At 43.4% G+C, this 24928-nt stretch overlaps 36 non-coding genes across 36 annotated transcripts; all 36 read right to left on the reverse strand.

Moving 5' to 3' along the window:
* Positions 1 to 1350: 1350 nt before the first annotated feature.
* trnai-uau (transfer RNA isoleucine (anticodon UAU)) lies at positions 1351 to 1444 on the reverse strand. The gene is made up of 2 exons: positions 1407 to 1444; positions 1351 to 1386 (listed from the first exon to the last, which is right to left on the reverse strand). It is a non-coding gene; the product is annotated as a tRNA-Ile (tRNA).
* A 129-nt stretch (positions 1445 to 1573) lies between these two features.
* On the reverse strand, positions 1574 to 1667 carry trnai-uau (transfer RNA isoleucine (anticodon UAU)). Its single transcript has 2 exons — positions 1630 to 1667; positions 1574 to 1609 (listed from the first exon to the last, which is right to left on the reverse strand). It is a non-coding gene; the product is annotated as a tRNA-Ile (tRNA).
* A 125-nt stretch (positions 1668 to 1792) lies between these two features.
* trnai-uau (transfer RNA isoleucine (anticodon UAU)) lies at positions 1793 to 1886 on the reverse strand. The gene is made up of 2 exons: positions 1849 to 1886; positions 1793 to 1828 (listed from the first exon to the last, which is right to left on the reverse strand). It is a non-coding gene; the product is annotated as a tRNA-Ile (tRNA).
* A 129-nt stretch (positions 1887 to 2015) lies between these two features.
* trnai-uau (transfer RNA isoleucine (anticodon UAU)) lies at positions 2016 to 2109 on the reverse strand. Its single transcript has 2 exons — positions 2072 to 2109; positions 2016 to 2051 (listed from the first exon to the last, which is right to left on the reverse strand). It is a non-coding gene; the product is annotated as a tRNA-Ile (tRNA).
* Positions 2110 to 14071: 11962 nt separating this feature from the next.
* On the reverse strand, positions 14072 to 14165 carry trnai-uau (transfer RNA isoleucine (anticodon UAU)). Its single transcript has 2 exons — positions 14128 to 14165; positions 14072 to 14107 (listed from the first exon to the last, which is right to left on the reverse strand). It is a non-coding gene; the product is annotated as a tRNA-Ile (tRNA).
* Positions 14166 to 14303: 138 nt separating this feature from the next.
* On the reverse strand, positions 14304 to 14397 carry trnai-uau (transfer RNA isoleucine (anticodon UAU)). Its single transcript has 2 exons — positions 14360 to 14397; positions 14304 to 14339 (listed from the first exon to the last, which is right to left on the reverse strand). It is a non-coding gene; the product is annotated as a tRNA-Ile (tRNA).
* A 138-nt stretch (positions 14398 to 14535) lies between these two features.
* On the reverse strand, positions 14536 to 14627 carry trnai-uau (transfer RNA isoleucine (anticodon UAU)). Its single transcript is given in 2 exon segments — positions 14536 to 14571; positions 14590 to 14627. It is a non-coding gene; the product is annotated as a tRNA-Ile (tRNA).
* A 136-nt stretch (positions 14628 to 14763) lies between these two features.
* On the reverse strand, positions 14764 to 14857 carry trnai-uau (transfer RNA isoleucine (anticodon UAU)). The gene is made up of 2 exons: positions 14820 to 14857; positions 14764 to 14799 (listed from the first exon to the last, which is right to left on the reverse strand). It is a non-coding gene; the product is annotated as a tRNA-Ile (tRNA).
* Positions 14858 to 14984: 127 nt separating this feature from the next.
* trnai-uau (transfer RNA isoleucine (anticodon UAU)) lies at positions 14985 to 15078 on the reverse strand. The gene is made up of 2 exons: positions 15041 to 15078; positions 14985 to 15020 (listed from the first exon to the last, which is right to left on the reverse strand). It is a non-coding gene; the product is annotated as a tRNA-Ile (tRNA).
* A 136-nt stretch (positions 15079 to 15214) lies between these two features.
* trnai-uau (transfer RNA isoleucine (anticodon UAU)) lies at positions 15215 to 15308 on the reverse strand. Its single transcript has 2 exons — positions 15271 to 15308; positions 15215 to 15250 (listed from the first exon to the last, which is right to left on the reverse strand). It is a non-coding gene; the product is annotated as a tRNA-Ile (tRNA).
* A 359-nt stretch (positions 15309 to 15667) lies between these two features.
* Positions 15668 to 15761, reverse strand: trnai-uau (transfer RNA isoleucine (anticodon UAU)). Its single transcript has 2 exons — positions 15724 to 15761; positions 15668 to 15703 (listed from the first exon to the last, which is right to left on the reverse strand). It is a non-coding gene; the product is annotated as a tRNA-Ile (tRNA).
* A 138-nt stretch (positions 15762 to 15899) lies between these two features.
* On the reverse strand, positions 15900 to 15993 carry trnai-uau (transfer RNA isoleucine (anticodon UAU)). The gene is made up of 2 exons: positions 15956 to 15993; positions 15900 to 15935 (listed from the first exon to the last, which is right to left on the reverse strand). It is a non-coding gene; the product is annotated as a tRNA-Ile (tRNA).
* A 130-nt stretch (positions 15994 to 16123) lies between these two features.
* Positions 16124 to 16217, reverse strand: trnai-uau (transfer RNA isoleucine (anticodon UAU)). Its single transcript has 2 exons — positions 16180 to 16217; positions 16124 to 16159 (listed from the first exon to the last, which is right to left on the reverse strand). It is a non-coding gene; the product is annotated as a tRNA-Ile (tRNA).
* Positions 16218 to 16355: 138 nt separating this feature from the next.
* On the reverse strand, positions 16356 to 16449 carry trnai-uau (transfer RNA isoleucine (anticodon UAU)). The gene is made up of 2 exons: positions 16412 to 16449; positions 16356 to 16391 (listed from the first exon to the last, which is right to left on the reverse strand). It is a non-coding gene; the product is annotated as a tRNA-Ile (tRNA).
* A 138-nt stretch (positions 16450 to 16587) lies between these two features.
* Positions 16588 to 16679, reverse strand: trnai-uau (transfer RNA isoleucine (anticodon UAU)). Its single transcript is given in 2 exon segments — positions 16588 to 16623; positions 16642 to 16679. It is a non-coding gene; the product is annotated as a tRNA-Ile (tRNA).
* Positions 16680 to 16817: 138 nt separating this feature from the next.
* Positions 16818 to 16911, reverse strand: trnai-uau (transfer RNA isoleucine (anticodon UAU)). The gene is made up of 2 exons: positions 16874 to 16911; positions 16818 to 16853 (listed from the first exon to the last, which is right to left on the reverse strand). It is a non-coding gene; the product is annotated as a tRNA-Ile (tRNA).
* A 136-nt stretch (positions 16912 to 17047) lies between these two features.
* Positions 17048 to 17141, reverse strand: trnai-uau (transfer RNA isoleucine (anticodon UAU)). The gene is made up of 2 exons: positions 17104 to 17141; positions 17048 to 17083 (listed from the first exon to the last, which is right to left on the reverse strand). It is a non-coding gene; the product is annotated as a tRNA-Ile (tRNA).
* Positions 17142 to 17500: 359 nt separating this feature from the next.
* On the reverse strand, positions 17501 to 17594 carry trnai-uau (transfer RNA isoleucine (anticodon UAU)). Its single transcript has 2 exons — positions 17557 to 17594; positions 17501 to 17536 (listed from the first exon to the last, which is right to left on the reverse strand). It is a non-coding gene; the product is annotated as a tRNA-Ile (tRNA).
* A 138-nt stretch (positions 17595 to 17732) lies between these two features.
* On the reverse strand, positions 17733 to 17826 carry trnai-uau (transfer RNA isoleucine (anticodon UAU)). The gene is made up of 2 exons: positions 17789 to 17826; positions 17733 to 17768 (listed from the first exon to the last, which is right to left on the reverse strand). It is a non-coding gene; the product is annotated as a tRNA-Ile (tRNA).
* A 130-nt stretch (positions 17827 to 17956) lies between these two features.
* Positions 17957 to 18050, reverse strand: trnai-uau (transfer RNA isoleucine (anticodon UAU)). The gene is made up of 2 exons: positions 18013 to 18050; positions 17957 to 17992 (listed from the first exon to the last, which is right to left on the reverse strand). It is a non-coding gene; the product is annotated as a tRNA-Ile (tRNA).
* Positions 18051 to 18186: 136 nt separating this feature from the next.
* Positions 18187 to 18280, reverse strand: trnai-uau (transfer RNA isoleucine (anticodon UAU)). The gene is made up of 2 exons: positions 18243 to 18280; positions 18187 to 18222 (listed from the first exon to the last, which is right to left on the reverse strand). It is a non-coding gene; the product is annotated as a tRNA-Ile (tRNA).
* Positions 18281 to 18639: 359 nt separating this feature from the next.
* Positions 18640 to 18733, reverse strand: trnai-uau (transfer RNA isoleucine (anticodon UAU)). Its single transcript has 2 exons — positions 18696 to 18733; positions 18640 to 18675 (listed from the first exon to the last, which is right to left on the reverse strand). It is a non-coding gene; the product is annotated as a tRNA-Ile (tRNA).
* Positions 18734 to 18868: 135 nt separating this feature from the next.
* trnai-uau (transfer RNA isoleucine (anticodon UAU)) lies at positions 18869 to 18962 on the reverse strand. Its single transcript has 2 exons — positions 18925 to 18962; positions 18869 to 18904 (listed from the first exon to the last, which is right to left on the reverse strand). It is a non-coding gene; the product is annotated as a tRNA-Ile (tRNA).
* A 591-nt stretch (positions 18963 to 19553) lies between these two features.
* trnai-uau (transfer RNA isoleucine (anticodon UAU)) lies at positions 19554 to 19647 on the reverse strand. The gene is made up of 2 exons: positions 19610 to 19647; positions 19554 to 19589 (listed from the first exon to the last, which is right to left on the reverse strand). It is a non-coding gene; the product is annotated as a tRNA-Ile (tRNA).
* Positions 19648 to 20459: 812 nt separating this feature from the next.
* Positions 20460 to 20553, reverse strand: trnai-uau (transfer RNA isoleucine (anticodon UAU)). The gene is made up of 2 exons: positions 20516 to 20553; positions 20460 to 20495 (listed from the first exon to the last, which is right to left on the reverse strand). It is a non-coding gene; the product is annotated as a tRNA-Ile (tRNA).
* A 136-nt stretch (positions 20554 to 20689) lies between these two features.
* trnai-uau (transfer RNA isoleucine (anticodon UAU)) lies at positions 20690 to 20783 on the reverse strand. Its single transcript has 2 exons — positions 20746 to 20783; positions 20690 to 20725 (listed from the first exon to the last, which is right to left on the reverse strand). It is a non-coding gene; the product is annotated as a tRNA-Ile (tRNA).
* A 589-nt stretch (positions 20784 to 21372) lies between these two features.
* Positions 21373 to 21466, reverse strand: trnai-uau (transfer RNA isoleucine (anticodon UAU)). Its single transcript has 2 exons — positions 21429 to 21466; positions 21373 to 21408 (listed from the first exon to the last, which is right to left on the reverse strand). It is a non-coding gene; the product is annotated as a tRNA-Ile (tRNA).
* A 139-nt stretch (positions 21467 to 21605) lies between these two features.
* trnai-uau (transfer RNA isoleucine (anticodon UAU)) lies at positions 21606 to 21699 on the reverse strand. Its single transcript has 2 exons — positions 21662 to 21699; positions 21606 to 21641 (listed from the first exon to the last, which is right to left on the reverse strand). It is a non-coding gene; the product is annotated as a tRNA-Ile (tRNA).
* A 136-nt stretch (positions 21700 to 21835) lies between these two features.
* On the reverse strand, positions 21836 to 21929 carry trnai-uau (transfer RNA isoleucine (anticodon UAU)). The gene is made up of 2 exons: positions 21892 to 21929; positions 21836 to 21871 (listed from the first exon to the last, which is right to left on the reverse strand). It is a non-coding gene; the product is annotated as a tRNA-Ile (tRNA).
* Positions 21930 to 22288: 359 nt separating this feature from the next.
* trnai-uau (transfer RNA isoleucine (anticodon UAU)) lies at positions 22289 to 22382 on the reverse strand. The gene is made up of 2 exons: positions 22345 to 22382; positions 22289 to 22324 (listed from the first exon to the last, which is right to left on the reverse strand). It is a non-coding gene; the product is annotated as a tRNA-Ile (tRNA).
* Positions 22383 to 22521: 139 nt separating this feature from the next.
* On the reverse strand, positions 22522 to 22615 carry trnai-uau (transfer RNA isoleucine (anticodon UAU)). The gene is made up of 2 exons: positions 22578 to 22615; positions 22522 to 22557 (listed from the first exon to the last, which is right to left on the reverse strand). It is a non-coding gene; the product is annotated as a tRNA-Ile (tRNA).
* Positions 22616 to 22980: 365 nt separating this feature from the next.
* trnai-uau (transfer RNA isoleucine (anticodon UAU)) lies at positions 22981 to 23074 on the reverse strand. Its single transcript has 2 exons — positions 23037 to 23074; positions 22981 to 23016 (listed from the first exon to the last, which is right to left on the reverse strand). It is a non-coding gene; the product is annotated as a tRNA-Ile (tRNA).
* A 347-nt stretch (positions 23075 to 23421) lies between these two features.
* trnai-uau (transfer RNA isoleucine (anticodon UAU)) lies at positions 23422 to 23515 on the reverse strand. Its single transcript has 2 exons — positions 23478 to 23515; positions 23422 to 23457 (listed from the first exon to the last, which is right to left on the reverse strand). It is a non-coding gene; the product is annotated as a tRNA-Ile (tRNA).
* A 600-nt stretch (positions 23516 to 24115) lies between these two features.
* Positions 24116 to 24209, reverse strand: trnai-uau (transfer RNA isoleucine (anticodon UAU)). The gene is made up of 2 exons: positions 24172 to 24209; positions 24116 to 24151 (listed from the first exon to the last, which is right to left on the reverse strand). It is a non-coding gene; the product is annotated as a tRNA-Ile (tRNA).
* A 136-nt stretch (positions 24210 to 24345) lies between these two features.
* Positions 24346 to 24439, reverse strand: trnai-uau (transfer RNA isoleucine (anticodon UAU)). The gene is made up of 2 exons: positions 24402 to 24439; positions 24346 to 24381 (listed from the first exon to the last, which is right to left on the reverse strand). It is a non-coding gene; the product is annotated as a tRNA-Ile (tRNA).
* A 359-nt stretch (positions 24440 to 24798) lies between these two features.
* On the reverse strand, positions 24799 to 24892 carry trnai-uau (transfer RNA isoleucine (anticodon UAU)). Its single transcript has 2 exons — positions 24855 to 24892; positions 24799 to 24834 (listed from the first exon to the last, which is right to left on the reverse strand). It is a non-coding gene; the product is annotated as a tRNA-Ile (tRNA).
* Positions 24893 to 24928: the final 36 nt, after the last annotated feature.

The raw sequence follows: 24928 nt of genomic DNA on the forward strand, positions 1-24928 counted from the left end.
AGGGTTAACGGTTAGGTTAAAGTATTGAATTCAAGTATTTTGTTTTTATTAAGTCTTAATCATGAGTTGAGATACATGATTTAACTTTATTTTGACTTGTGAATAAAAATGAATGAGGCGGAAACGCGTCTTCCGCTCTGCGCCGAACGCCTCTTCCGCGCCGCGGGACCTCCTGACGCGCGTCAACGCGTCTGCACATTGACTTAACATTGAAATCACTCGCACTTCACGCCTCTACCGCGGTTGGTGTAAACGCACCATTATAAGTACCGCGCGCTGACCGATTGCGCCACTGGAGCTCTGGGAAAGTGTACAAAGTAGAGTATTGCTAGTTGTATGACTAGTTTAGGACTTTTGCAAATCTTTGATCTTTGTAGATAAATGCTCATAGATAACTCGGCAGAGACTGAGGATTTTTAAATTTCTTAAAATCATGCTCCAGTTGAGGCTTGAACTCACAACCTCGGCATTGCTCTGCTGTGTACTGGCTTATAAGTACCACGCGCTGACGGATTACGCCACAGAAGCTCTGGGAAAGTGTACAAAGTAGAGTATTACTAGATGTATGACTAGTTTAGGACTTTTGCAAATCTCTGATCTCTGTAGATAAATGCTTACTAGGTCACTCGGCAGAGACAGAGGGATTTCTTTAATTTCTTAAAATCATGCTCCAGGTAAGGCTCGAACTCACAACCTCGGCATTGCTCTGCTGTGTACTGCCTTATAAGTACCGTGCGCTGATCGATTGTGCCACTGGAGCTCTGGGAAAGTGTACAAAGTAGAGTACTGCTAGTTGTATGACTTTTGCAAATCTGCGATCTCTGTAGATAAATGCTTACCAGGTAACTCAGCAGAGACTGAGGATTTTTTAATTTCCTAAAATCTTGCTCCATGTGAGGTTCGAACTCACAACCTCGGCATTGCTCTGCTGTACTGCCTTATAAGTACCGCGCGCTGACCGATTGCACCACTGTAGCTCTGGGAAAGCGTACAAAGTAGGGTATTGCTAGTTGTATGACTAGTTAAGGACTTTTGCACATTGCTGGTCTCTGTAGTGTAGATTAATGCTTACTAGCTAAATCGACAGAAATAGAGAGGATTCTTCAAATTCTTAAAATTATGCTCCAGATGAGGCTCGAACTCACATCCTCGGCATTGCTTTGCTGTGTACTGCCTTATAAGTACCACGCGCTGACCGATGGCGCCGCAGGAGCTCTGGGAATGTGCACAAAGTGTAGTATTGCTAGTTGTATGACTAGTTTAGAACTTCTGCAAATAGCTGGTGTCTGTAGATAAATGCTTACTAGGTAACTCGGCAGAGACTTAGGATTTTTAAATTTCTTAAAATCATGCTCCAGGTGAGGCTTGAACTCACAACCTCGGCATTGCTCTGCTGTGTACTGCCTTATAAGTACCGCGCGCTGACCGATTGCGCCACTGGAGCTCTGGCAAAATTTACAAAGTAGAGTATTACTAGTTGTATGACTAGTTTAGGACTTCTGCAACTCTCTGATCTCTGTAGATAAATGCTTACTAGGTAACTCGGCAGAGACAGAGGGATTTCTTTAAATCATGCTCCAGGTGAGGCTCGAACTCACAACCTCGGCATTGCTCTGCTGTGTACTGCCTTATAAGTACCGCGCGCTGACCGATTGCGCCACTGGAGCTCTGGGAAAGTTTACAGAGTAGAGAATTACTAGTTGTATGACTTTTGCAAATCTCTGATCTCTGTAGATAAATGCTTACTAGGTAACTCGGCAGAGACTTAGGATTTTTAAATTTCTTAAAATCATGCTCCAGGTGAGGCTTGAACTCACAACCTCGGCATTGCTCTGCTGTGTACTGCCTTATAAGTACCGCACGCTGACCGATTGCGCCACTGGAGCTCTGGGAAAGTGTTCAAAGTAGAGTATTACTAGTTGTATGACTAGTAAAGGACTTTTGCACATTGCTGGTCTCTGTAGATAAATGCTTACTAGGTAACTGGGCAGAGACAGAGGGATTTCTTTAATTCATGCTCCAGGTGAGGCTCGAACTCACAACCTCGGCATTGCTCTGCTGTGTACTGCCTTATAAGTACCGCGCGCTGACCGATTGCGCCACTGGAGCTCTGGGAAAGTGTACAAAGTAGAGTATTACTAGTTGTATGACTAGTTAAGGACTTTTGCACATTGCTGGTCTCTGTAGATAAATGCTTACTAGGTAACTCGGCAGAGACAGAGGGATTTCCTTAATTTCTTAAAATCATGCTGCAGGTGAGGCTCGAACTCACAACCTCGGCATTGCTCTGCTGTGTACTGCCTTATAAGTACCGCACTCTGACCGATTGCGCCACTGGAGCTCTGGGAAAGTGTACAAAGTAGAGTACTGCTAGTTGTATGACTAGTTTAGGACTTTTGCAAATCTGCGATCTCTGTAGATAAATGCTTACCAGGTAACTCAGCAGAGACTGAGGATTTTTTAATTTCCTAAAATCTTGCTCCAGGTGAGGCTCGAACTCACAACCTCGGCATTGCTCTGCTGTACTGCCTTATAAGTACCGCACGCTGACCGATCTCGCCACTGTAGCTCTGGGAAAGTGTACAAAGTAGAGTATTGCTAGTTGTATGACTAGTTAAGGACTTTTGCACATTGCTGGTCTTTGTAGTGTAGATTAATGCTTACTAGCTTAATCGACAGAAATAGAGAGGATTCTTCAAATTCTTAAAATTGATTTCCAGATGAGGCTCGAACTCACATCCTCGGCATTGCTTTGCTGTGTACTGCCTTATAAGTACCACGTGCTGACCGATGGCGCAACAGGAGCTCTGGGAATGTGCACAAAGTATAGTATTGTGTAGCAATGTTGTAGCACTGGTATCACACCAATGTCTGCGCTACTGGACCAGTTCTAGGTTCTAAGGAGTGGGGGAGCAAAAATCACTACACCAGAGACCGTTACTTTATATACAAAAGGCCGGCTATTTACTGAATGTAAAACACATGAATATATACAGAACTATGAAAGTGTAAAACAAGAAAATATACCCTGCAGGTTCTCAATATTAAGGTAAGTAGAGGTAAGTATAAAAGATTAAAGAAATAAAATAATAAATTGTATTTCACTTTCTTTTTGTTATTTAGTTCACCTAGGTACTTTAAATTAGACTAATCTAATTTAGACCGGTCTTTTCCTAAGTTGAATCTATTTCTGAATCCTTATTTTTCCTTCTCAAATAAACCCTTTTTTCTTTTCTTTTACAGGTAAGAAAATACCTTCAATTCAAACAATCAAATCGAAATGAACCATAAACATTATAAATCACATTTCAAATCACATTTCAAGTCACATTTCAAGTAACATTTTAACATATCAACTCAATGTGAAAATAGAAGTGTCCCTTTAATTCAGTCCGAATTCAAATGGGAGTTCAATTGTTCGGTTCAATGAAGAGTTTCAGTTCGATTCAGTCCGCAAAAAGAGTTCAATCAGAGTTCAATTCGATCCAAAAAACAATTTCATATACTCCTACCGCTCTGGCAGCGAGTCACTGTACTCAAAAGATTTCCTCACTGATGTGATGAAGAAGATTATTTGCAAATCCGGGTCTGGCTCGCCATCTTGAATCACGTCTGCACGTGTGCACACCCGCACACTGCAGATCAATCCTCGCTCCGACAGAGCCTCAAATCAAGCACATAAAAAAACCTGACCTGTATAACAGGTCATAAACACAATAAATTAATTTGTAACTCTTCAAATCACACAATTAAATGTTCCACAGTCTCTGAGTTGTAAAATTATTGCTACGATGCTTTTTCACTACAAAATGGCGGCGGAGCGGTCTCCATTAACTCACCGCTCCGTCTCCACAAAATTACATAACACATCCTTCATTTACAAAGCATACATTCACTTTTAAAACATTCACAGTTTTTATAAACCCAAAATTTTAACTTGTAAACAACTTATGGCAAAACATTTCTTTGTAAACAGCTACGTTTTACTATTAACTCTCTGCTAGAGAAAGTAAAAACATGTGACACAGCAAAGTGCAAAAAGACAACTCAAACTCACCAAAACCGTTGTGGCTTAGTTCCCATAAAATCCCTGTCAATCCCTGATCAGGTAAGTTATGTTTTTTTAAATGCAAAATCAACTTTTACACTCTTTTCTTAGCTTATTAAACAGAGTTCGTTCTCTCCGATCTCTCTTCTGCTCTCTCCCGCAGGTTTCTGCTGCAGCGTCGCCAGTGATGGTACTAACGGCGTTATAAATAAACGGCGTTACTAACGGCGTTATTTTTTTCAGTAACGAGTAATCAAATAAATTACTGTTTCTCCCGTTATAACGCCGTTACCGTTATTGACAATAAATGCTGCGCGTTACTATGATTAATCTCACTAAAGCGATTTTCACCAGAGTAGGTTCTCTCATGCAGACAGGCAATGTTTGTAGTGTGTGTGTGTGTGTGTGTGTGTTGGGGGCTGAGAGACACATAACTAATGCTGATTGGTGTGTGTGTGTGTTAAAGGGGGTGGGACAACCACATAAGCGGTGATGATTGGCTTAATTTCCATCGCTAGCCAACCAGAGGCAGGCAGAGATCATACGCAAACACCTGCGCAGTCCGAGAAGTTCACTGCAGTGTTGCCAACTTGGTGACTTTGTTACTAGGTTTAGCAACTTTCTAAACCCCTTTACCGAATTTGTTTACTAAAAGTGACTAGGACAAATCGAGCGATCATTTCTGGCGTGGTTGGAGACTGACGCGAGAGCATGTATCGCTCTCTCTCCTCAACGAGCAGCGGTTGATGCTGCTAGCCACTCACAGGCAGCCCGGTCCTCGCGTTGCAGTCCGTGAGTCCCACACCCGCAATGACAGAGCGATGACAAGTACAACAAACTCAAAGGTAGCAGTCGCAAACACAAAGTATAATAAGCACTACTTTTCCATCGTTGAGGTGAAACGCAAGAATGTTTATGTAATGTGCAACTTATGCAGAGTAAGAAAGAGCCTCTTCACGTCTGTAATTCTGATCTAATAAAGCACCCCACATCATCACATGCTGCCACCCCTTGCGAAAATTAACCAAGGGTTTTTGTGGTAAAAGTGCAGTAACCATGGTTTTTTGACATATTGATTGCTATCAGTAAAACCATGGTTTTACTACAGTAACCATGGTGAATTATGGTTTGTTGTCAAAACCATGGTTATTTTGTGGTAACCATGGTTTTACTGCAGTAACCATGTTTTTTGGTTTTAACTGTAGCAAAACCATGGTTAATTTTCGTAAGGGACAAAATTAGTGGTTTCTCTTTAGTGTCTAATTCATTCAACAAATGTTATATTGGGGGCATCCAAGTTATTTGAAATATTTGAACTTTTTTTAAGTAACGCAATAGTTACTTTGCCTGGTAATTAGTTACTTTTATAATGATGTAACGCAGTTACTAACTGAGTTACTATTTTTGAGAAGTAACTAGTAACTATAACTAATTACTTTTTTAAAGTAACGTTGCCAACACTGAGCGTCGCTAACGTGATGCTCTGACGTCACTAGCCTGTTAAAGGGGTGGTGAACTGAATTTTCTGTCAGCATACTTTTAATATTTGAACATTAAATTGCTGTTTTAACATTTTTAACATTTTTAATCCTCATGAATAAACTTAATTAAATGAATCACTTAACTTTTTAACTTATTTATATATTTATGTCATATTTTTAACAGGGTTACATCCTCCCCTCTTTACCTAATGCACGTCCCTGTGCATTCTGAACCTATACTGTCATAACTCTAGGGTTTTTTGGAAAGTTAGGCTCTTTAAGGGAATCTGTAAGCACTTCACTCAAGGTTTGAAATAAAGACTGAACTACAGTAACTAATGGGTTCCCTAACTCAGGGTAAGTTAGTCTTTTAGCTGCTTTTCTATCTCTGATAGGTCTTCTAGAACACTCATCTTCTGTCTGGATATTACTTTGGTCCATAACACTTGTGTCCTCCTTGTCCTCCTGAGCAGGTTGAATGGAAGGATGGGCATTATCCAGATCTTCCTCAGGTAAGTTTTCAGTTTCTTGTCCAGCGGTTGAGCCGCTCTCTTCAGGATCAGGTAAGTCATTGGTTTCAGGATCATGAGTCTCTACTGGGACATCTTCAAGAGCTTTGGCTACATTTGAAGGGCCTTGCTTAACAGCAGTCAACTCTTTGGAGGGTTTCGGTTGAATCCTTTCTGGTAAGTATTCTATGGAGTCAGGGGTCGGGTCAAACACTAGTGTTTCCACTTGTAGGTTTCTGTGTCTATCATAGTGATATTCCTCAGAGTCAGATTGGGATTCATCCCCATCAGCTCCATCCGTACTGTCATTTTTAGGATGTTGTCGAGTTCTTGGTCGTCTCACTGTCATGGCCGGGTTAGTTTCACTTTCAATTGAGGTTACAGGAAGGAAACCGCATGGCAGCAAGAGGTCACGATGAAGAGTTCTTTGTGGACCATCTTTTGTCTCAGGCCTCACAACATACACTGGGACGTCTCCAGACTGTCTCTGGACAATATACACATCGGACTCCCACCTGTCGGCCAACTTGTGCTTGCCTCTAAGACGGACGTTTCGGACTAAGACTCTGTCGCCTTCTTTCAAGGTGGAGTCAACGACATGCTTGTCGAACCTCGCTTTATTGCGACTGGCTGTCTTTTTAGCATTCTCAGTTGCTACTTTGTAACTGTCTTCAAGTTGGGATTTCAGGTTGCGAACATATTGAGAGTGTGAGCCTGGCTGGTGATTGACTGGTAGGCCAAAGGCTAGGTCAACTGGCAATCTTGGCTGACGCCCGAACATTAACTCGTAAGGGGTAAAACCAGTTGTCTCGTTTTTAGTACAATTATAAGCGTGTACTAAGGGTTTGACGTAATCCCGCCAGTGACTCTTTTTCTGATTCTCGAGAGTTCCCAACATGTTGAGCAGGGTCCTGTTGAAGCGTTCTACAGGGTTCCCTCTCGGATGATAAGGGGTGGTTCTTATCTTTTGAGTGCCAATGAGCTCACACAGTTCCTTTATTGTTCGGGACTCAAAGTCGGGACCTTGGTCACTGTGGAGTTTTTCGGGGATGCCATAATGGACAAAAAAGTGGTCCCACAGGCTCTTGGCCACTGTCCTGGCTTTCTGATTTGGGGTGGGGACAGCTACTGCATATTTCGTAAAATGGTCGGTAATGACCAGAATGTCTTTAGTGTTACTGGAGTCTGGTTCCACACTGAGAAAGTCGATGCATACAAGTTCAAGTGGTCTTGTAGCGATGATGTTGACAAGTGGTGCGGCTTTCTCAGGCATAGCCTTACGTCGTATACAGCGATTGCAGGTTTTGACTTTAGTTTCCACCTCAGCTGACATTTTGGGCCAATAGAAACGCTTCCGGACGAGATCTAGAGTGCGCTCTACACCCATGTGGCCCATATCGTCATGAAGACTCTTGAGAACTAAGGATCTCAGGACTTGGGGGAGTACAAGCTGGTAGTGAGTTTGAGCACCCTCCTGTCGTTTTCGATACAAGACGCCATTTAAGACAGTAAGTTTATCCCACTCTCTTAATAAGAGACCAAGCTCAGGAAGTTCCTTCCTCAAGGATGGTGGGGGTTTCTCTCCTAACTCCACTTGCCTGAGTACTTCACGGATGCAGGGATCAGAGTTTTGCTTGTCTCTTAATTCAGCTGGTGCTAATGAGGGGATGACAGGTAAGCCACCTAGCTGATCCTCTTCTTCAAAGCTTTGTGGGAGAGCCTTTGGATGATGGGCAAGTGACACAACCAAGGTGGTGCTGGGTGATGTTTCCCCAGAGTGATTGTTGATCACTTGGCGAATGGAGTGCTTCTCACAGATGGCTTTGATAGTGCTTTCATCCAGGTGTGCATAATCAGCCTCTGACAAGTGTCTTTTTGTGAATTGTTGTATTCTTTCCAACTCTTTTTGTGATGATGTGTCATCAGGTAACTTGCTGTGGGGACGCCTGGACAGCCCATCCGCGTCTTGATTTTGCTTACCGGCTCTGTATTGTAGCTGGAAATCAAATGTTGACAGGGCGGCTAACCATCTGTAACTCGTGGCGTCAAGCTTAGCAGAGGTAAGAATATATGTTAATGGGTTGCTATCGGTGACAGCAAGGAATGTATTCCCATAAAGGTAGTCCTGGAATTTCTCGGTCACTGCCCATTTAAGGGCAAGGAATTCCAATTTATGCGCAGGATACCTTGACTCACATTTTGACAGACCTCGACTGGCATAAGCAACCACCCGCTTCTGCCCTTGTTGTTCCTGGTAAAGGGCAGCACCGAGTCCCGAGGTGCTCGCATCAGTGTGTAAAATGTAGGGGAGCTTGGGGTCAGCAAACCCGAGGATTGGTGCTGATGTCAGTTTTTCGATTATGGTGTCGAACGCTGCCTGGCAAACAGGTGTCCATCGGTCACCAAAGACGTCCTTTGGGTTGTAGTATTTCTCTGGGTTCCCTGCAGTTTTAATGCGCTTTCTCAGCGGCGGGTAGCCAGCAGTGAGCTCGTTGAGTGGCTTCACAATTTTTGAGTAGTCTTTTACGAACCGGCGGTAATAACCGCAGAAGCCCAGGAAGGTTCTTAGCTCTTTCAGGTTGTTGGGTTTTGGCCAGGTTTTTAATGCTGCTACTTTATCTGGATCAGTTTCGATGCCCTTTTCAGACACGATGTGACCGAGGTATTTTACAGAAGTTTGGAAAAACTTGCATTTCCCTGGTGACAGTTTTAAGCCAAACTCTTTCAATTGGTGGAGCACCCGCATCAACCTTTCCTCGTGTTCCTCCAGTGTCGAGGAGAAAATGATGAGGTCATCAAGGAAAACTAGGGCTTGCTTCAAATTCAACTCTCCCATACAGCGCTCCATGAGCCTCTGGAACGTGCTAGGGGCATTCGTTATCCCCTGAGGCATCCTGTTGAATTCGAAGAATCCTAGTGGGCAGACGAATGCGGTTTTATGTTTGTCTGCTTCCTCCATCTCTATTTGATAAAAGCCTGATTTGAGATCGAGCACCGAGAACCACCTGGACCCGGTCAACGCCGAAAATGACTCCTCAAGATTAGGTAAGGCATACGAATCTTTTACTGTTTGGCTGTTCAATTTTCTGTAGTCTATGCAGAGTCTAACATCACCATTCTTTTTCCTGACAACGACAATCGGTGAGGAGAAGGGCGACTCCGATTCACGGATGACTTCTGCATCGAGGAGTTGCTGGAGATGGTTACGCACAGCCTCTATGTCTTGGGGGTGTATGGGTCTTGGCCTATGTTTGAAGGTTGTCTTGTCACTGAGGGTTATGTGGTGTTTTATTTTGTCAGTGCGACCAAAATCGAGCTCGTGCAATGCAAACACCTCTGGCATGGAACTTAATTTATCAGTTATCCTCTCTTTCCACTCATTGGGTACAGGAGAGTCAGTGAAGTCAAAGTTGAGATTTAAGTTTTGGTCAGGTTTTGTGGGAGGGTCTGAATCAGGGATCTTAATGGATTGAACGCTCTTGATAGCGTGTATCTCTACTATTACAGCTTTTGGAGATAGGGTGATATCATGATGTGACTCATTCTTGAGCATGACTGGGATACAGCGTGGTAGTTTTGGTGGTAGGCTTACCAAGCTATCGGTCACCAGGATGCCACCTGGCAGAGAAGATGACTTCGGTGACGCTACCATCACCCACTTTCCAACATCAATTGTCCTGCGACTCACTGATCCTTCAAGGACTTTTGTCTGTCCAGCTGCAATGGTCTCAAAGTCCTTACTATGAAGCCTCACCTCTCCTAGACTGGAATCAACAGACTGTCTTTTCCTGATTTCAAGGGTCTTTAAGACAACTTTATAGCCATAGGGAAGACACTCATATTTCTGAGGAGAGATGTCTGCATACTTTTCGTAGAGAACATCCAAAGTGTTTGTGCCTATAAGCACTGATGACAAGGTGGAGCGCATGTCAGGTACAACTAAAACTAGTGTGGGCACTTCAATGTCCGCTCCAAGCAAGCTCTTTGGGAATTTGATGGTGGTCTCAACATAGCCAAGGTAAGGGACGCTTTGGCCGTTGGCTCCTTCCACTTCAAGCAAATCATTCAAGGAATTCATAGGTAAGTGTGACAGGTTCTTTAAATAGAAAGAGTTGGGGATCGTTGTTACTTGGGAGCCTGAATCTAACAAGCATCTGCAATCTTTGTTGCCTATGGTCAATTGTGCAGTGCACTTGGCTCCAATCAGCCCTTTTGGCAGGGTCACTGTCTGTTTTTGTGTGTGAGAGTACACACAGGCCCTGTGCAGCTTCTTTTTGGGACACTTTGTCTGTGTTCCAGTCCCCGTTTGTCCCACAACCGGAACTGGGTCTAGTTTAAATTTTCAGGCTTTGAAGCACCATTTTCAATGTCCCATGTTAACTGTTTTTCTCTCAGCTGCTTCCTCTTCTCAGCTACAAGAGATGGGTTCGGCTCACTTTCGCACTGAGGTTTGATGTGTCCGTCCTCACCGCATCTAAAGCAATACCAGGGCTTTGGTCTGTTGCTTGTGTTTTTGTTTACATCTCGGCTGTGGTGCGGTTTTTGAGATGTCGGAGTGATAGCTGTTTGGGGAGCTACTGGTCTGGCAGCTGATTTAGCTTTTCTACTGTCTTTCTGTGTGATACGTGTGAGCTGGGACTGTAGATCTGCTATTTGTTTCTTTAAGTCTTGGATTTCGGATCTGTGACCAAGAGCTGGCTGAGATGGACTGCAGTCTTCTTCACTTTGCACATAAATACCTTGATAATAAGAAGACACTTTTGGTTTTGCAATATTGAGGTGCTGTTTCATGCGTGATGCCTTAGAAGTACGTTTATCTTCTGCTACGCGGAGTAATAGGAGAAGTTCAGCAAAGGTAGGTGGGTTCTGTTTCTTTTGCTCTAGCTGGAGTTCAGCTATTAAGATGTTGTCCCAGCAGCCTCTGACAAATTGTCTGAGAAGGTGTCGGTCAAGGTCACTTGCAATTACACCTCCCCTCCTGAGGGTGGTGTTCAGCATCGCCTGCAGCCGTTGTAGATAAGCTGATGGTTTTTCACCGTTATCTTGCATTGTGTTAAGATACTTTGCAAAAAGGTCATCTCCGTCCTCAACAGTGCCGAAAGCAGAATCCAGGATCTCCAAGTACTCATAAAGGGGGGATTCAGGTGTCAAGTGTTTCACAATATCGATGGCAGGTGATAAGAGACTTTCAAGAAGCTTTCTTGACTTGTAAAGGTTGGACTGCGTTGTGTCTTTAAGGAGAAGTTCCACACTGGAACGCCATGTCTCATAATCTACTTCATTATTGGGCCGGGGGAACCGCCCAGAGAAGGGTCTGAGTCTCAAAGAAGTGTGCACTTGCAGAGCAGAATCTTCATTTCTCACTATGTGCTCGACTATTACTTTTTGTATGTCAGGTGGGTTGACGTCAGAAAGTTTCAGAGCAGGCTGTGTCTTTTCTCTAGATAGTAAGGAGGACCAATGGTGTTGAACATGCTGCCCCGTTGTGGTACTGGGCAGGGGGCTTGCCTGTGCAGCATTTTCAGAATTATTTCTCTCTGGAACAGCAGGTGAGTTCTGTTCTAAATCTTCACTTTGGGTTTCTGACTGGTCTAGATCAACACTCTCACTGATGGCAGAGAGCTCTTCTCTAAGGACAGCTGCAAAGTCTTTGCCAGTTTGTTTTGCTATGTCCTTTAACTCTGAAAGGTAAGTCTGTGTGGCTGTTTTGCTAGCTACAGGTGTGTAAACACTGGCTAAGGCTCTAATGTGATAAGTAACATCAGTCTGGGTCTTACTGTCTAGTTTGTATGGCAATGAAGGTAAGAGAGATTGCATAGCTGCACCATGTACATACTCTACTATGACCTGTTTGTCTGACGCTGGCTCAGCGGAATCTACTGGAATTACTCTTTGAATGGAACCATATTGTTTCAGGAAATCACATAGTTCTTCATCAGCTTCTGTATCGGCTATACCACTAACTATGACCGAGTTAGAGATTTTCACACTGCTCGTTTGAATAACATCCATAATGAATCACTGATAGCAATACTATACGGTCTCTGGTTTCTTATTTTAAATGCTCTATGCCACTCCTGGCTGGCTCGCCAAGTTGTAGCAATGTTGTAGCACTGGTATCACACCAATGTCTGCGCTACTGGACCAGTTCTAGGTTCTAAGGAGTGGGGGAGCAAAAATCACTACACCAGAGACCGTTACTTTATATACAAAAGGCCGGCTATTTACTGAATGTAAAACACATGAATATATACAGAACTATGAAAGTGTAAAACAAGAAAATATACCCTGCAGGTTCTCAATATTAAGGTAAGTAGAGGTAAGTATAAAAGATTAAAGAAATAAAATAATAAATTGTATTTCACTTTCTTTTTGTTATTTAGTTCACCTAGGTACTTTAAATTAGACTAATCTAATTTAGACCGGTCTTTTCCTAAGTTGAATCTATTTCTGAATCCTTATTTTTCCTTCTCAAATAAACCCTTTTTTCTTTTCTTTTACAGGTAAGAAAATACCTTCAATTCAAACAATCAAATCGAAATGAACCATAAACATTATAAATCACATTTCAAATCACATTTCAAGTCACATTTCAAGTAACATTTTAACATATCAACTCAATGTGAAAATAGAAGTGTCCCTTTAATTCAGTCCGAATTCAAATGGGAGTTCAATTGTTCGGTTCAATGAAGAGTTTCAGTTCGATTCAGTCCGCAAAAAGAGTTCAATCAGAGTTCAATTCGATCCAAAAAACAATTTCATATACTCCTACCGCTCTGGCAGCGAGTCACTGTACTCAAAAGATTTCCTCACTGATGTGATGAAGAAGATTATTTGCAAATCCGGGTCTGGCTCGCCATCTTGAATCACGTCTGCACGTGTGCACACCCGCACACTGCAGATCAATCCTCGCTCCGACAGAGCCTCAAATCAAGCACATAAAAAAACCTGACCTGTATAACAGGTCATAAACACAATAAATTAATTTGTAACTCTTCAAATCACACAATTAAATGTTCCACAGTCTCTGAGTTGTAAAATTATTGCTACGATGCTTTTTCACTACAAAATGGCGGCGGAGCGGTCTCCATTAACTCACCGCTCCGTCTCCACAAAATTACATAACACATCCTTCATTTACAAAGCATACATTCACTTTTAAAACATTCACAGTTTTTATAAACCCAAAATTTTAACTTGTAAACAACTTATGGCAAAACATTTCTTTGTAAACAGCTACGTTTTACTATTAACTCTCTGCTAGAGAAAGTAAAAACATGTGACACAGCAAAGTGCAAAAAGACAACTCAAACTCACCAAAACCGTTGTGGCTTAGTTCCCATAAAATCCCTGTCAATCCCTGATCAGGTAAGTTATGTTTTTTTAAATGCAAAATCAACTTTTACACTCTTTTCTTAGCTTATTAAACAGAGTTCGTTCTCTCCGATCTCTCTTCTGCTCTCTCCCGCAGGTTTCTGCTGCAGCGTCGCTAACGTGATGCTCTGACGTCACTAGCCTGTTAAAGGGGTGGTGAACTGAATTTTCTGTCAGCATACTTTTAATATTTGAACATTAAATTGCTGTTTTAACATTTTTAACATTTTTAATCCTCATGAATAAACTTAATTAAATGAATCACTTAACTTTTTAACTTATTTATATATTTATGTCATATTTTTAACAGGGTTACAATTGCTAGTTGTATGACTAGTTTAGTACTTCTGCAAATAGCTGGTGTCTGTAGATAAATGCTTACTAGGTAACTCAGCAGAGACTTAGGATTTTTAATTTCTTAAAATCATTCTCCAGGTGAGGCTTGAACTCACAACCTCGACATTACTCTGCTGTGTACTGCCTTATAAGTACCGCGCACTGACCGATTGCGCCACTGGAGCTCTGGGAAAGTGTACAAAGTAGAGTATTACTAGTTGTATGACTAGTTTAGGACTTTTGCAACTCTCTGATCTCTGTAGATAAATGCTTACTAGGTAACTCGGCAGAGACAGAGGGATTTCTTTAATTTCTTAAAATCATGCTCCAGGTGAGGCTCGAACTCACAACCTCGGCATTGCTGTGCTGTGTACTGCCTTATAAGTACCGCGCGCTGACCGATTGCGCCACTGGAGCTCTGGGAAAGAGTACAGAGTAGAGTATTACTAGTTGTATGACTAGTTAAGGACTTTTGTACATTGCTGTTCTCTGTAGATAAATGCTTACTAGGTAACTCGGCAGAGACAGAGGGATTTCTTTAATTTCTTAAAATCATGCTCCAGGTGAGGCTCGAACTCACAACCTCGGCATTGCTCTGCTGTGTACTGCCTTATAAGTACCGCGCGCTGACCGATTGCGCCACTGGAGCTCAGGGAAAGTGTACAAAGTAGAGTATTACTAGTTGTATGACCAGTTTAGGACTTTTGCAAGTCTCTGATCTCTGTAGATAAATGCTTACTAGGTAACTCGGCAGAGACCGAGGGATTTCTTTAATTTCTTAAAATCATGCTCCAGGTGAGGCTCGAACTCACAACCTCGGCATTGCTCTGCTGTACTGCCTTATAAGTACCGCTCGCTGACCGATTGCGCCACTGGAGCACTGGGAAAGAGTACAGCGTAGAGTATTGCTAGTTGTATGACTAGTTTAGAACTTCTGCAAATAGCTGGTGTCTGTAGATAAATGCTTACTAGGTAACTCGGTAGAGACTTAGGATTTTTAAATTTCTTAAAATCATGCTCCAGGTGAGGCTCGAACTCACAACCTCGGCATTGCTCTGCTGTGTACTGCCTTATAAGTACCGCGCGCTGACCGATTGCGCCACTGGAGCTCTGGGAAAGGGTACAAAGTAGAGAATTACTAGTTGTATGACTTTTGCAAATCTCTGATCTCTGAAGATAAGTGCTTACTAGTTAACTCGGCAGAGACAGAGGGATTTCTTTAATTTCTTAAAATCATGCTCCAGGTGAGGCTCGAACTCACAACCTCGGCATTGCTCTGCTGTGTACTGCCTTATAAGTACCGCGCGCTGACCGATTGCGCCACTGGAGCTCTGGGAAAGAGTACAGAGTAGAGTATTGCTAGTTGTATGACTAGTTTAGAACTTCTGCAAATAGCTGGTGTCTGTAGATAAATGCTTACTAGGTAACTCGGTAGAGACTTAGGATTTTTAAATTTCTTAAAATCATGCTCCAGGTGAGGCTCGAACTCACAACATCAGCATTGCTCTGCTGTGTACTGCCTTATAAGTACCGCGCGCTGACCGATTGCGCCACTGGAGCTCTGGGAAAGTGTACAAAGTAGAGTATTACTAGTTGTATGACTTTTGCAAATCTCTGATCTCTGTAGATAAGTGCTTACTAGGTAACTCGGCAGAGACAGAGGGATTTCTTTAATTTCTTAAAATCATGCTGCCGATGAGGCTTGAACTCACAACCTCGGCTTTGTTCTGCTGTGTACTGCCTTATAAGTACCGCGCGCTGACCGATTGCGCCACTGGAGCTCTGGGGAAGCATATACATGATAGTATTGCTAGTTGTATGACTAGTTAAGGACTTTTGCACATTGGTGGTGTCTGTAGATAAATGCTTACTAGGTAACTCGGCAGACACAGAGGGATTTCTTTAATTTCTTAAAATTATGCTCCAGGTGAGGCTTGAACTCACAACCTCGGCATTGCTCTGCTGTGTACTGCCTTATAAGTACCGTGCGCTGACCGATTGCGCCACTGGAGCTCTGGGAAAGTGTACAAAGTAGAGTATTACTAGTTGTATGACTAGTTTAGGACATTTGCAACTCTCTGATCTCTGTAGATAAATGCTTACTAGGTAACTCGGCAGAGACAGAGGGATTTCTTTAATTTCTTAAAATCATGCTGCAGGTGAGGCTCGAACTCACAACCTCGGCATTGCTCTGCTGTGTACTGCCTTATAAGTACCGCGCGCTGACCGATTGCGCCACTGGAGCTCTGGGAAAAAGTACAGAGTAGAGTATTACTAGTTCTATGACTAGTTGTATGACTTTTGCAAATCTCTGATCTCTGTAGATAAGTGCTTACTAGGTAACTCGGCAGAGACAGAGGGATTTCTTTAATTCATGCTCCAGGTGAGGCTCGAACTAACAATCTCGGCATTGCTCTGCTGTGTACTGCCTTATAAGTACCGCGCGCTGACCGATTGCGCCACTGGAGCTCTGGGAAAGAGTACAGAGTAGAGTATTACTAGTTGTATGACTAGTTAAGGACTTTTGTACATTGCTGGTCTCTTTAGATAAATGCTTACTAGGTAACTCGGCAGAGACAGAGGGATTTCTTTAATTTCTTAAAATCATGCTCCAGGTGAGGCTCGAACTCACAACCTCGGCATTGCTCTGTTGTGTACTGCCTTATAAGTACCGCGCGCTGACCGATTGCGCCACTGGAGCTCAGGGAAAGTGTACAAAGTAGAGTATTACTAGTTGTATGACCAGTTTAGGACTTTTGCAAGTCTCTGATCTCTGTAGATAAATGCTTACTAGGTAACTCGGCAGAGACCGAGGGATTTCTTTAATTTCTTAAAATCATGCTCCAGGTGAGGCTCGAACTCACAACCTCGGCATTGCTCTGCTGTACTGCCTTATAAGTACCGCTCGCTGACCGATTGCGCCACTGGAGCACTGGGAAAGAGTACAGCGTAGAGTATTGCTAGTTGTATGACTAGTTTAGAACTTCTGCAAATAGCTGGTGTCTGTAGATAAATGCTTACTAGGTAACTCGGCAGAGACAGAGGGATTTCTTTAATTTCTTAAAATCATGCTCCAGGTGAGGCTCGAACTCACAACCTCGGCATTGCTCTGCTGTGTACTGCCTTATAAGTACCGCGCGCTGACCGATTGCGCCACTGGAGCTCTGGGAAAGAGTACAGAGTAGAGTATTGCTAGTTGTATGACTAGTTTAGAACTTCTGCAAATAGCTGGTGTCTGTAGATAAATGCTTACTAGGTAACTCGGTAGAGACTTAGGATTTTTAAATTTCTTAAAATCATGCTCCAGGTGAGGCTCGAACTCACAACATCAGCATTGCTCTGCTGTGTACTGCCTTATAAGTACCGCGCGCTGACCGATTGCGCCACTGGAGCTCTGGGAAAGTGTACAAAGTAGAGTATTACTAGTTGTATGACTTTTGCAAATCTCTGATCTCTGTAGATAAGTGCTTACTAGGTAACTCGGCAGAGACAGAGGGATTTCTTTAATTTCTTGAAATCATGCTGCCGATGAGGCTTGAACTCACAACCTCGGCTTTGTTCTGCTGTGTACTGCCTTATAAGTACCGCGCGCTGACCGATTGCGCCACTGGAGCTCTGGGGAAGCATATACATGATAGTATTGCTAGTTGTATGACTAGTTAAGGACTTTTGCACATTGGTGGTCTCTGTAGATAAATGCTTACTAGGTAACTCGGCAGAGACAGAGGGATTTCTTTAATTTCTTAAAATCATGCTCCAGGTGAGGCTTGAACTCACAACCTCGGCATTGCTCTGCTGTGTACTGCCTTATAAGTACCGTGCGCTGACCGATTGCGCCACTGGAGCTCTGGGAAAGTGTACAAAGTAGAGTATTACTAGTTGTATGACTAGTTTAGGACTTTTGCAACTCTCTGATCTCTGTAGATAAATGCTTACTAGGTAACTCGGCAGAGACAGAGGGATTTCTTTAATTTCTTAAAATCATGCTGCAGGTGAGGCTCGAACTCACAACCTCGGCATTGCTGTGCTGTGTACTGCCTTATAAGTACCGCGCGCTGACCGATTGCGCCACTGGAGCTCTGAGAAAAAGTACAGAGTAGAGTATTACTAGTTCTATGACTAGTTGTATGACTTTTGCAAATCTCTGATCTCTGTAGATAAGTGCTTACTAGGTAACTCGGCAGAGACAGAGGGATTTCTTTAATTCATGCTCCAGGTGAGGCTCGAACTAACAACCTCGGCATTGCTCTGCTGTGTACTGCCTTATAAGTACCGCGCGCTGACCGATTGCGCCACTGGAGCTCTGGGAAAGAGTACAGAGTAGAGTATTGCTAGTTGTATGACTAGTTTAGAACTTCTGCAAATAGCTGGTGTCTGTAGATAAATGCTTACTAGGTAACTCGGTAGAGACTTAGGATTTTTAAATTTCTTAAAATCATGCTCCAGGTGAGGCTCGAACTCACAACATCGGCATTGCTCTGCTGTGTACTGCCTTATAAGTACCGCGCGCTGACCGATTGCGCCACTGGAGCTCTGGGAAAGTGTACAAAGTAGAGTATTACTAGTTGTATGACTTTTGCAAATCTCTCATCTCTGTAGATAAGTGCTTACTAGGTAACTCGGCAGAGACAGAGGGATTTCTTTAATTTCTTAAAATCATGCTGCCGATGAGGCTTGAACTCACAACCTCGGCTTTGTTCTGCTGTGTACTGCCTTATAAGTACCGCGCGCTGACCGATTGCGCCACTGGAGCTCTGGGGAAGCATATACATGATAGTATTGCTAGTTGTATGACTAGTTAAGGACTTTTGCACATTGGTGGTCTCTGTAGATAAATGCTTACTAGGTAACTCGGCAGAGACAGAGGGATTTCTTTAATTTCTTAAAATCATGCTCCAGGTGAGGCTCGAACTCACAACCCCGGCATTGCTCTGCTGTGTACTGCCTTATAAGTACCGCGCGCTGACCGATTGCGCCACTGGAGCTCTGGGAAAGAGTACAGAGTAGAGTATTGCTAGTTGTATGACTAGTTTGAACTTCTGCAAATAGCTGGTGTCTGTAGATAAATGCTTACTAGGTAACTCGGTAGAGACTGAGGATTTTTAAATTTCTTAAAATCATGCTCCAGGTGAGGCTCGAACTCACAACATCGGCATTGCTCTGCTGTGTACTGCCTTATAAGTACCGTGCGCTGACCGATTGCGCCACTGGAGCTCTGGGAAAGTGTGCAAAGTAGAGTATTACTAGTTGTATGACTTTTGCAAATCTCTGATCTGTGTAGATAAGTGCTTACTAGGTAACTCGGCAGAGACAGAGGGATTTCTTTAATTTCTTAAAATCATGCTGCCGATGAGGCTTGAACTCACAACCTCGGCTTTGTTCTGCTGTGTACTGCCTTATAAGTACCGCGCGCTGACCGATTGCGCCACTGGAGCTCTGGGAAAGTGTACAAAGTAGAGTATTACTAGTTGTATGACTAGTTTAGGACTTTTGCAACTCTCTGATCTCTGTAGATAAATGCTTACTAGGTAACTCGGCAGAGACAGAGGGATTTCTTTAATTTCTTAAAATCATGCTGCAGGTGAGGCTCGAACTCACAACCTCGACATTGCTCTGCTGTGTACTGCCTTATAAGTACCGCGCGCTGACCGATTGCGCCACTGGAGCTCTGGGAAAGAGTACAGAGTAGAGTATTACTAGTTCTATGACTAGTTAAGGACTTTTGCACATTGGTGGTCTCTGTAGATAAATGCTTACTAGGTAACTCGGCAGAGACAGAGGGATTTCTTTAATTTCTTAAAATCATGCTCCAGGTGAGGCTCGAACTCACAACCTCGGCATTGCTCTGCTGTGTACTGCCTTATAAGTACCGCGCGCTGACCGATTGCGCCACTGGATCTCTGGGAAAGTTTACAAAGTAGAGCAGTGGTTTTCAATTCCAGTCCTCGGGCCCCCCCTCCCAGAACATTTTAGATGTCTCCATATATAAAAACACCTGATTCATATCATCAGCTCGTTAGTGTGTTAATTAAGGAGCCGATGAGTGAAATCAGGTGCTTCATATAAGGAGACATCTAAAACATTCTGGGAGGGGAGGCCCGAGGACTGGAATTGAAAACCACTGAAGTAGAGTATTACTAGTTGTATGACCAGTTTAGGACTTTTGCAAGTCTCTGATCTCTGTAGATAAATGCTTACTAGGTAACTCGGCAGAGACAGAGGGATTTCTTTAATTTCTTTAAATCATGCTGCAGGTGAGGCTCGAACTCACAACCTCGGCATTGCTCTGCTGTGTACTGCCTTATAAGTACCGCGCACTGACCGATTGCGCCACTGGAGCTCTGGGGAAGCATATACATGATAGTATTGCTAGTTGTATGACTAGTTAAGGACTTTTGCACTATGGTGGTCTCTGTAGATAAATGCTTACTAGGTAACTCGGCAGAGACAGAGGGATTTCTTTAATTTCTTAAAATCATGCTGCAGGTGAGGCTCGAACTCACAACCTCGGCATTGCTCTGCTGTGTACTGCCTTATAAGTACCGCGCGCTGACCGATTGCACCACTGGAGCTCTGGGAAAGAGTACAGAGTAGAGTATTACTAGTTCTATGACTAGTTGTATGACTTTTGCAAATCTCTGATCTCTGTAGATAAGTGCTTACTTGGTAACTCGGCAGAGACAGAGGGATTTCTTTAATTTCTTAAAATCATGCCCCAGGTGAGGCTCGAACTCACAACCTCGGCATTGCTCTGCTGTGTACTGCCTTATAAGTACCGTGCGCTGACCGATTGCGCCACTGGAGCTCTGGGAAAGAGTACAGAGTAGAGTATTGCTAGTTGTATGACTAGTTTAGAACTTCTGCAAATAGCTGGTGTCTGTAGATAAATGCTTACTAGGTAACTCGGTAGAGACTTAGGATTTTTAAATTTCTTAAAATCATGCTCCAGGTGAGGCTCGAACTAACAACATCGGCATTGCTCTGCTGTGTACTGCCTTATAAGTACCGCGCGCTGACCGATTGCGCCACTGGAGCTCTGGGAAAGTGTACAAAGTAGAGTATTACTAGTTGTATGACTTTTGCAAATCTCTGATCTCTGTAGATAAGTGCTTACTAGGTAACTCGGCAGAGACAGAGGGATTTCTTTAATTTCTTAAAATCATGCTGCCGATGAGGCTTGAACTCACAACCTCGGCTTTGTTCTGCTGTGTACTGCCTTATAAGTACCGCGCGCTGACCGATTGCGCCACTGGAGCTCTGGGAAAGAGTACAGAGTAGAGTATTGCTAGTTGTATGACTAGTTTAGAACTTCTGCAAATAGCTGGTGTCTGTAGATAAATGCTTACTAGGTAACTCGGCAGAGACAGAGGGATTTCTTTAATTTCTTAAAATCATGCTGCCGATGAGGCTTGAACTTACAACCTCGGCTTTGTTCTGCTGTGTACTGCCTTATAAGTACCGCGCTGACCGATTGCGCTACTGGAGCTCTGGGGAAGCATATACATGATAGTATTGCTAGTTGTATGACTAGTTAAGGACTTTTGCACATTGGTGGTCTCTGTAGATAAATGCTTACTAGGTAACTCGGCAGAGACAGAGGGATTTCTTTAATTTCTTAAAATCATGCTGCAGGTGAGGCTCGAACTCACAACCTCGGCATTGCTCTGCTGTGTACTGCCTTATAAGTACCGCGCGCTGACCGATTGCGCCACTGGAGCTCTGGTAAAGAGTACAGAGTAGAGTATTACTAGTTCTATGACTAGTTGTATGACTTTTGCAAATCTCTGATCTCTGTAGATAAGTGCTTACTAGGTAACTCGGCAGAGACAGAGGGATTTCTTTAATTTCTTAAAATCATGCTCCAGGTGAGGCTCGAACTCACAACCTCGGCATTGCTCTGCTGTGTACTGCCTTATAAGTACCGCGCGCTGACCGATTGCGCCACTGGAGCTCTGGGAAAGAGTACAGAGTAGAGTATAGCTAGTTGTATGACTAGTTTAGAACTTCTGCAAATAGCTGGTGTCTGTAGATAAATGCTTACTAGGTAACTCGGTAGAGACTTAGGATTTTTAAATTTCTTAAAATCATGCTCCAGGTGAGGCTCGAACTCACAACATCGGCATTGCTCTGCTGTGTACTGCCTTATAAGTACCGTGCGCTGACCGATTGCGCCACTGGAGCTCTGGGAAAGTGTACAAAGTAGAGTATTACTAGTTGTATGACTTTTGCAAATCTCTGATCTCTGTAGATAAGTGCTTACTAGGTAACTCGGCAGAGACAGAGGGATTTCTTTAATTTCTTAAAATCATGCTGCCGATGAGGCTTGAACTCACAACCTCGGCTTTGTTCTGCTGTGTACTGCCTTATAAGTACCGCGCGCTGACCGATTGCGCTACTGGAGCTCTGGGGAAGCATATACATGATAGTATTGCTAGTTGTATGACTAGTTAAGGACTTTTGCACATTGGTGGTCTCTGTAGATAAATGCTTACTAGGTAACTCGGCAGAGACAGAGGGATTTCTTTAATTTCTTAAAATCATGCTGCAGGTGAGGCTCGAACTCACAACCTCGGCATTGCTCTGCTGTGTACTGCCTTATAAGTACCGCGCGCTGACCGATTGCGCCACTGGAGCTCTGGGAAAGAGTACAGAGTAGAGTATTACTAGTTCTATGACTAGTTGTATGACTTTTGCAAATCTCTGATCTCTGTAGATAAGTGCTTACTAGGTAACTCGGCAGAGACAGAGGGATTTCTTTAATTTCTTAAAATCATGCTCCAGGTGAGGCTCGAACTCACAACCTCGGCATTGCTCTGCTGTGTACTGCCTTATAAGTACCGCGCGCTGACCGATTGCGCCACTGGAGCTCTGGGAAAGAGTACAGAGTAGAGTATTGCTAGTTGTATGACCAGTTTAGAACTTCTGCAAATAGCTGGTGTCTGTAGATAAATGCTTACTAGGTAACTCGGTAGAGACTGAGGATTTTTTAATTTCTTAAAATCATGCTGCCGATGAGGCTTGAACTCACAAACTCGGCTTTGTTCTGCTGTGTACTGCCTTATAAGTACCGCGCGCTGACCGATTGCGCCACTGGAGCTCTGGGAAGCATATATATGATAGTATTGCTAGTTGTATGACTAGTTTAGAACTTCTGCACATTGGTGGTCTCTGTAGATAAATGCTTACTAGGTAACTCGGTAGAGACTTAGGATTTTTAAATTTCTTAAAATCATGCTCCAGGTGAGGCTCGAACTCACAACCTCGGCATTGCTCTGCTGTGTACTGCCTTATAAGTACCGCGCGCTGACCGATTGCGCCACTGGATCTCTGGGAAAGTTTACAAAGTAGAGCAGTGGTTTTCAATTCCAGTCCTCGGGCCCCCCCTCCCAGAACATTTTAGATGTCTCCATATATAAAAACACCTGATTCATATCATCAGCTCGTTAGTGTGTTAATTAAGGAGCCGATGAGTGAAATCAGGTGTTTCATATAAGGAGACATCTAAAACATTCTGGGAGGGGAGGCCCGAGGACTGGAATTGAAAACCACTGAAGTAGAGTATTACTAGTTGTATGACCAGTTTAGGACTTTTGCAAGTCTCTGATCTCTGTAGATAAATGCTTACTAGGTAACTCGGCAGAGACAGAGGGATTTCTTTAATTTCTTAAAATCATGCTCCAGGTGAGGCTCGAACTCACAACCTCGGCATTGCTCTGCTGTGTACTGCCTTATAAGTACCGCGCGCTGACCGATTGCGCCACTGGAGCTCTGGGAAAGAGTACAGAGTAGAGTATTGCTAGTTGTATGACTAGTTTGAACTTCTGCAAATAGCTGGTGTCTGTAGATAAATGCTTACTAGGTAACTCGGTAGAGACTGAGGATTTTTTAATTTCTTAAAATCATGCTGCCGATGAGGCTTGAACTCACAACCTCGGCTTTGTTCTGCTGTGTACTGCCTTATAAGTACCGCGCGCTGACCGATTGCGCCACTGGAGCTCTGGGGAAGCATATACATGATAGTATTGCTAGTTGTATGACTAGTTAAGGACTTTTGCACTATGGTGGTCTCTGTAGATAAATGCTTACTAGGTAACTCGGCAGAGACAGAGGGATTTCTTTAATTTCTTAAAATCATGCTGCAGGTGAGGCTCAAACTCACAACCTCGGCATTGCTCTGCTGTGTACTGCCTTATAAGTACCGCGCGCTGACCGATTGCGCCACTGGAGCTCTGGGAAAGAGTACAGAGTAGAGTATTACTAGTTCTATGACTAGTTGTATGACTTTTGCAAATCTCTGATCTCTGTAGATAAGTGCTTACTTGGTAACTCGGCAGAGACAGAGGGATTTCTTTAATTTCTTAAAATCATGCCCCAGGTGAGGCTCGAACTCACAACCTCGGCATTGCTCTGCTGTGTACTGCCTTATAAGTACCGCGCGCTGACCGATTGCGCCACTGGAGCTCTGGGAAAGAGTACAGAGTAGAGTATTGCTAGTTGTATGAGTAGTTTAGAACTTCTGCAAATAGCTGGTGTCTGTAGATAAATGCTTACTAGGTAACTCGGTAGAGACTTAGGATTTTTAAATTTCTTAAAATCATGCTCCAGGTGAGGCTCGAACTCACAACATCGGCATTGCTCTGCTGTGTACTGCCTTATAAGTACCGCGCGCTGACCGATTGCGCCACTGGAGCTCTGGGAAAGTGTACAAAGTAGAGTATTACTAGTTGTATGACTTTTGCAAATCTCTGATCTCTGTAGATAGGTGCTTACTAGGTAACTCGGCAGAGACAGAGGGATTTCTTTAATTTCTTAAAATCATGCTGCCGATGAGGCTTGAACTCACAACCTCGGCTTTGTTCTGCTGTGTACTGCCTTATAAGTACCGCGCGCTGACCGATTGCACCACTGGAGCTCTGGGGAAGCATATACATGATAGTATTGCTAGTTGTATGACTAGTTAAGGACTTTTGCACATTGGTGGTCTCTGTAGATAAATGCTTACTAGGTAACTCGGCAGAGACAGAGGGATTTCTTTAATTTCTTAAAATCATGCTCCAGGTGAGGCTTGAACTCACAACCTCGGCATTGCTCTGCTGTGTACTGCCTTATAAGTACCGCGCGCTGACCGATTGCGCCACTGGAGCTCTGGGAAAGTGTACAGAGTAGAGTATTGCTAGTTG

Source organism: Misgurnus anguillicaudatus, unplaced genomic scaffold (assembly GCF_027580225.2).
Source record: "Misgurnus anguillicaudatus unplaced genomic scaffold, ASM2758022v2 HiC_scaffold_28, whole genome shotgun sequence".
Classification (NCBI taxonomy): Eukaryota; Metazoa; Chordata; class Actinopteri; order Cypriniformes; family Cobitidae; genus Misgurnus; species Misgurnus anguillicaudatus.